Source organism: Trichechus manatus, unplaced genomic scaffold (genome assembly GCF_000243295.1).
Source record: "Trichechus manatus latirostris isolate Lorelei unplaced genomic scaffold, TriManLat1.0 scaffold00022, whole genome shotgun sequence".
Classification (NCBI taxonomy): domain Eukaryota; kingdom Metazoa; phylum Chordata; class Mammalia; order Sirenia; family Trichechidae; genus Trichechus; species Trichechus manatus.
The window spans coordinates 12763433-12770686 of record NW_004443958.1 but is presented as its reverse complement, the minus strand read 5'-3'; the positions used below and the strand labels follow the sequence as shown (position 1 = coordinate 12770686).

The 7254-nt window shown below is 43.2% G+C and overlaps 2 protein-coding genes across 2 annotated transcripts in view; one reads left to right on the top strand and one right to left on the bottom strand.

The window, feature by feature from the left end:
- NSMCE2 (NSE2 (MMS21) homolog, SMC5-SMC6 complex SUMO ligase) overlaps positions 1–2763 on the bottom strand; it is an 87290-nt gene extending 84527 nt beyond the window's left edge. The window contains exon 1 of the mRNA XM_023728192.1: positions 2650–2763. The gene's annotated coding sequence lies outside the window, so the exon portion shown is untranslated. The remainder of the gene's footprint in view (positions 1–2649) is intronic.
- Positions 2764–2880: 117 nt separating this feature from the next.
- WASHC5 (WASH complex subunit 5) overlaps positions 2881–7254 on the top strand; it is a 63482-nt gene continuing 59108 nt past the window's right edge. Inside the window, exon 1 of the mRNA XM_023728160.1 lies at positions 2881–2985. The gene's annotated coding sequence lies outside the window, so the exon portion shown is untranslated. The remainder of the gene's footprint in view (positions 2986–7254) is intronic.

The window sequence follows — 7254 nt, the reverse complement described above, 5'->3', positions numbered from 1 at the left end:
AAGCCTAGCAAGCCAAAACAGGAGCCCTGAGCCCTGGAGGCACAACAGTTAAGTGCTTGGCTGCTAACCCAAAGGCTGGCCATTTGAACATACCTAGCCACTCCACGGGAGAAAGACCTGGCTATCTGCCTCCATACAGATTACAGCCAAGAAAACCCTATAGGGCAGTTCCACTCTGGCACAGGGGTTGCTATGAGTCAAAAATCAATTTGACAGCACCTAACAACAACAGCGGCAAGCCAAAACTTTTAGACAACAATTGTTCTACTCTAGGCAAATACCACAAAAACGCACACAAACAACAACAACAAATAATCTGCAGCCTCAACCTCATCAGCAAAGGCTTAGACTTTCACCCTTGCTGGGCTGTAATGAGGCACTCCTCCGGGCACAGCCTCCCCCAAGTTGTGTCAGAGAAGGCTTAGTGGGAAGTTGGAACTTTCATCCCTGCATAGCCCTCCTCCCTCCTTCCCGTTGTGTCAGTGGACACTACGTGAGGAGCCTGTACTTCCACTCCATCCTCTGCCCTGCTGGTGTCAGAGGAATCCTAGAGGGCAGTCAAGATATTCAACATCACCTAGGGGTAATGAGGCCATCCCCCATCTCCTATGGTAAAGGCCACGTGGGGAGCAGTAACAAGGCAGCCTACCCCTCCTAGCCAGGGTGGTATCACAGGAGTCCTAGCAGGGAGCTTACACTTCCACCCCTTCACAGCCATAACAAGACCAAGTGGGGAACTGGATTTTCAATACCATCCAGCAGTAACAAGCCAGTGTTCCTTCCCCCATCAGCATGGTGTCAGAGGAGGCCTGTTAAAACAGAAAATGTAAATAAGATCCAGCGTCTCATAATATAATACCCAAAATGGCCAGGATTCAATCCAAAATCACTAGTGATACCAAGAAGTAGTAAAACCTCAACTTGAATGAGAAACGATCGACAGACATCAACACAAAGATGACACAGATGTTAGAAATATCTGACAAAGATTTTAGAGCAACCATCATAAAAATGCATAAACAAGCAATTACAAACAAGCTTATAACAAATAAAAAGTTAGAAAGTCAGCAAATATAAAATAGACTAACCAGGTGAAAATTTTAGAATTAAAAAAATTCAGTCATCAAAATAAATATCTCAATGGATGGGTCCAGCAGCAGAATGGTGATAACAGACAAAAGCATCAATCAAACTGAAGGGAGAACAATAGAGATGACCCAATCTCAACAACAGAGAAAAATAGACTGAGGGGGAAAAAAAGAACAGAACCTCAGGGACAACGGAACTATAAGAAAATATCTAACATTCATGTCATTGGAGTACCAGAGGAGAGGAAAAAGTACTCAAAGAAATAATGGCTGAAAACTTCCCAAATTTGGCATAAGACATAAACCTACAGTTTCAAGAATCTGAGTGAACCACAAACAGGATAAAAACCCAAAATCCAAACCCACTACTGTCCAGTCAATTCCAACTCATGAAAATCCCATGTGTTACAGAGTAGGGCTGCTCCATAGGATTTTCTTGGCTGTAATCTTTATGGAAGCAGATCTCCAGGCCTTTCTTCCCTGGTGTCACTTGGTGGCTCTGACCCACCAACCTTTAGGTTGGTAGTCGAAAGCTTTACCATTTGTGCTAGTCGGGGAAAAAAAAAAAAAAAATTGCCGACTCATAGTGCCACCCAGGAACCTACAAATAGGATAAGCTCAAAGAAATCCCATCAAGGTACATCATATTTGAACCTCTGAAAACTAAAAATAAAGAATCTTGAAAGCAGTGAGAGAGAAACAACGCCTTTCCTATAGGGGAAAACAATTTGAACGATAACAGATTTCTCATCAGAAACCCTGGAGGACAGAAGGAACTGGCACAAGAACTGTCAACCCAGAATTCTATATCTAGCAAATATATCCTTCAGGATTAAAGGGGAAAACAAGCAGGGCTTCGAACCACTGAAGAATCACCTAGGGATCTTGTCTACCTGAGGTGGAAATGCAAATTTTCAGCAGGGGTTCGAACCAGAACAAACCGGTTCAAGGCCCTGTTCTCAAGAGAAGAAAAGAGAATCTGTCACTACGAGACCTACCCTAAAAGAACAGATAAAGAAGAAGTACCCCCAAACAGAAAGGAAATGATAAAAGGAGTCTTGGAATATCAGGAAGAAACAACAATGGCAAGAGTAAAAACCAAACCTACTGCGTCAAGTGATTCCCACTCACAGCGACCCTGTAATAAAAACAGGAGTAAATACACTCGAGTTTCCTTCTCCCAACAGTGTGCCGTAAAGAAGTTGTGGGCGCTTCCCTGTCATTATCGCTAATCCTCACAACAATTTACATAAGAGAAAAGAAAGTTGAAGCCCAAAGAGTTTATTTACATGATTCGTCCAAGGCCGTGCTTGTAAAGACAGCTAAAGCCAGATTCATGTGGCTCAAAAATTCGTGATCTTTTCCCCACACACTCACGGCTGAAGATTGGAGAGACGGTGTCTAGGAGACGGAGGTAAACTGTCCCAGCCTCACCGCGTGAAAAGAACCAGAACCAAAACCCAAGTCCACAGTCCCCCAGCTCAGGGCACGCGCAAAGCGCCTAGGAGGAAGCGACAACTCCAGCCACCCTCCCCATCGCCATCCCCTGCTTCTGCCTTACCTGGCTGCCCGACCTATCTCCGTCCAGCTGCACCCTGACTTCCAACACCCACACCCCAACACCTTCCTTAACCCCCTTGCACTGCCGCTGAAACGGCGAGCGGGTCCCTGCGTCATCAGCCGTCGCCGGAGCGTGATCACATGACGCCCCGCTCTGCTCTCCGCCCCTTTGGTCATGTGACGGCCAGGGGCGGAAGCCGGGGCTAGTCAGGCTTACTAAAAGAGACTAGGGCGCTAAGGGGACCCTTGCCTAGGGGAAGGGGTGGGGACGGAGGTGACGACTCGGTGCGCGACCGCCGGCCCTTTCGGAGCGCCGCTAGCGCGGCCCTAGTGACAGGTGAGTCGGGCGGGGTGCGCGCACTCTCTCCCTTCCGTTCTCCCTTCTCCTTCTCCTTCTCCGTCCTGGTACTGGGCCGCCCTGGCCGAGGGGGATCTGCCGCGTCGGGGGGTTCTGGAGGGAGGGCTCGGGGGCTTGGGGGCTGGGGGGCTGCAATCCAGGCTCTTCATTTCCACTTTGATGGAAAAAATGTTGCACATCCCTTTGGCGCTTTAGGAAGCGATGTTCACATGTTTGGCTCATAGCTGATTCTTCCAAGTTCCGGGGAGCATTGCTGTGCGGACATCATAATTCCTCTTTTAACTCTCGAGAAAAAAGAGTGGTTGGTGAGAACTTTTACAGTCTGACGCACCGGGATTCGAATTCTAGTTCCGTAATGGACTGTGAGTTTGCGCAAATCATTGCCCCTCACTGCACCTTAATTTTCTTACTGGTGACATAGTAGTGCCAAAGTCCTGTCCTTTGCATTTCGAAAAAAGAATTCTAGGGGTCCTGATTCTTCTGTGGTCTCACAGTAAAAAAAAAAAAAAAAAAAAAATGGCAGAGGCAGTAAAGGGACCACGTCTCCTAATTCCAAGGGCACTGTTCTTTCTCCAGTATAGGTGATTGGGAGCAGGGGGCAAAGGGAGGGGAAAGTTTTACTGCCTCTGCCCACAGTGAGGAACACCCACCCACTTCTCCTTCATCTGCCTTCCCAGGGTACATGAATCGGACTAGAGTGGTCAGGGTCATTTCAGAACATTTCTGAAAGAGATATGCCACTCATTTTTATCTTGGTCAACAACCACTATGTTTTGTTCATGTTAATGGATTTGTGGAAACCAGTGCTTCCTTCTTTATGGAACTGAGGTTTTGTGAAATGATAAAAATAGACTTATCCTTTGTCCTCTGAGTAGGGTAAACAGTAGTTTGTCTCAGAGTAATTTTAATTTCCTTCAGAATTTCCTTTCTATACTCTTGGGATAATTGGTGTGATGACGCCAAGCTTCCTTCATGAAAACATGGTGTCTTTTGCCTAGGATTACTTTCCAAACTGAAAAGCACAGCTTCGTGCCAAATTCTTTTAAAAATAAACTTGCAACCTCTTTTCTGGGTGACTTGTAAAAAAAACTTAGGAAATTGAGTGAGATCTCTGGTTCTATTTTATACCAGTAGTTATACAGCCTATATTGAGAAAAAAAGTTTTTATGAATTTCCTTCATCTCTAACATCAAGAGAGTCTCTCAAAGGCTGGTTAAATATAGCTTCTTCTACAGTTTTTATTTTCACTTCACTCTGTTGTTGTTGTTAGCTGCCATTGATTGGACCCTTGACTCATGGCAAGCCCATGCACAGTGGAACAAAATGCTGCCCAGTTTTGTGCCATCGTTATGATTGGTTGGGGATAAGACCATTGTGATCCGTAGGGTTTTTGTTGGCTGATTTTCAGAAGTAAATAGCCGGGCCTTTCTTCCTAGTCCATTGCAATCTAGAAGCTCTACTGAAACGTGTTCAGTATTATAACCACACCCAAACCTCCACTGACAGAGGGATGGTGGCTGTGCATGATGTGCATGGGCAGGGAATCAAACCCGGGTCTCCCGCATGGAAGGCAAAAATTCTACCACTGAACCACTGCCCCCTCACCTTACTCTAGACTGATTATTTTTTGAGTCAACTAAATCTTAACACCTTCTGTAAAGTCACCTAACTCTGAGATGGAGGTAAGGTGTTTGGGCATCTTTAATGGTGGTTCTTAGGTTCTGTTCTTCAGGGCCAGTTTTTCTGCCAACAATGGGGCTATTTACCAAATACTGTAGCTGAATAGTACTTGTGCGAGTTGTTGTGATTCCATTTGTTAACATGAAAAATAGAACAAGTGCAGATGACAAGGTCTAGTACATAGTAGTGTAACTAAGTGATTTCTTTCAGTTAATCTTATTTTAGCTTGTTCAATCAAAAATTTAGCTAGAGATGCTAGCAGTATTAGAGAAGGAAAACTCAAGTGATCTTCATGAGTTGGGGAAGATTACAGGCATTTCACTGAAAGTGCAGTAAATATAAGCATATCTTGCTATTACATTAAAAGAGTCCAGATAAACATTTATTTTTTAGAATTTTAGAGAAGGTAATTAACCTGGATGTTAAAGATCCATAACATTTCTTCCAGTGTTGCCAAACATGTTTAATTATATTCCTATTTTCCTACTAATGTTCTTCTGGAAATTGGCTACATTGTAATTCTTGGGTTAGGGCATAGAGATTAAAATAAGAGATTGACATGCAAAAGTCTTGATTTATGTCATTGTGTCGGTTAGTTTTGTTTTGAACTTGAGCCTCAGCTTCTCTGAACGTGTCGCTTGCAGGTGCTGAGTGTGTCTGTCCGTTTGCTTGTTGGGAAGGAGTGAGGAAGAGAGCCGTTAACTTGCTTTGCTTTAAACTGCTCCAAGGCCCTGTTGTTGGCCCTATCTTGATATCCACAATCTGTTAGCATTAGACCTGTTAGCTATAACTTTTCTGTCTCTGAATGTGTCTAGTGTTTCATCCTGCTGAGACCTGGATTAGTTTGGTGTTCTTCAGAGGACTCTCCATAGGGGACTGTTTTGCCCATTGTCTCTTAGTGTTCCCTTTTCCTCTGTCATTTCCCATGCCAGTCCCTATCATTGCAGAAAGTTAAGTATTCTCCTTCAGAATTATCTGAAATTGAGGCTGTTAGAGATCAGTGTGGTTTAACAAGCAAACATCACAGAGAAAACAAAAAGGATTTGTTAAAAATCCATGCCTTAATGTGTATTATAGGCTGCCCTCATGAGAGAGAGTTGTAGACAGCCTAGCGGCTTCTCATATCTCCTTGCTCTCAAACTCAATCCCATCCACTTCCCCCGTTCGCTGTTTCTGTCCTTTGCTCACTAGGCTCCAGCCACATCAGCCACCTTAGTGTTCCTTAAATACATTGAGCGCGTTCCTGCCCTGAGGCCTTTGCACTTACTTTTAATCTCTGCCTGGAATGCCATTTACCAGATAATTATCTATTGCTATGTAACAAACTGTCCAAAATTTAGTAGTTTAAGACAATAAGCATTTATTATCTCACATTGTCTGTGTTTAGAAATCCAGGGTATGACTTAGCTGGATGACTTGGCCTCAGGGATTCTCCTAAGGTTGCAGTCAAGCTCTGAGCAGGGGCTGTACTCACATCTGAAGGCTCATCTGGGGTTGTGGGAACCCATTTCCAAGCCCACTCATGTGGCTGTTGGCAGGCCTCAGTCCCTGTCACATGAACCTCTCCACAGGGCTTTCTCACAACGTGGTGATTTGCTTCCCCCGTGGCAAGCAAGCTGCAGAAGATGCCCAAGCCAGAAGCCACAGTCTTTTTGGAATCTTTGTAATCTTTCCACAGTCTAATTTTATGTACAGAGAAGTCCTCATTATTTCATTGTTTATTCTCTGAGTCAACATAGTTATAAGATGGCATGTGGAAGTAAAAGATGGCATTGACATAAAAGTGGTGATGAGATGACCATTTTTATTCAAATATTCCTGGCCAGTAGTGTCCATGAGGTCAAATGCTTATCTTTGCTAGCCAGGCTTCCTAATTGTTGGTATCATGTGTATACAGTACAATACCAGTATGAATGTTGCAAAAGACACAGCCCATGAAGTTGAAAAATGATTCAGGCTTCCATGAACTTGACAAATGATGACCTAGCTAAATTAACAATTAGAGACAAGAAATGCAACAAAGATGGTGACAGAATTAACACTTCCAAAGATAATAACTTGAAAAATGATTGGGAGAACCTTTGGGAAAACAAATGATGCCTTGAAACGTTTTTGCAAAAATTACTATTTTAAGGTCAGGCTATGAAAGCCCACTGTGAAGTACAGGATATTGTATTATCAAAGTCACAGTTTCAGTGAAATCATATACTCCCCCAAAATACAAGTTTTATATTACACAAAATTTAAAGTAAAATTACAATAACTGTGTAGTAATTCATTGGACAAACCAAATCAAGAGTTGATTTATTTTGTGGGAGCATATGTATACCTATTTTTAATTATATCAATACTTTTTCCACTGCTTATCATGAAATTTTGGTCATCACTTTAGAACCACCTTGTAACATTTCTCGGCTGTGCATTAACTTCCATAATAAGGATCTCCTATACTTGACATATGAGAAAAACATTTTTAAAGGTAGTTCCCTCACCCGGTTTTAGTGGTTTTTAGGGCATAGTAATGTTTTCCCAAAGAAAGATTAATGGTACAGTTCCCGTCAGAAAAAT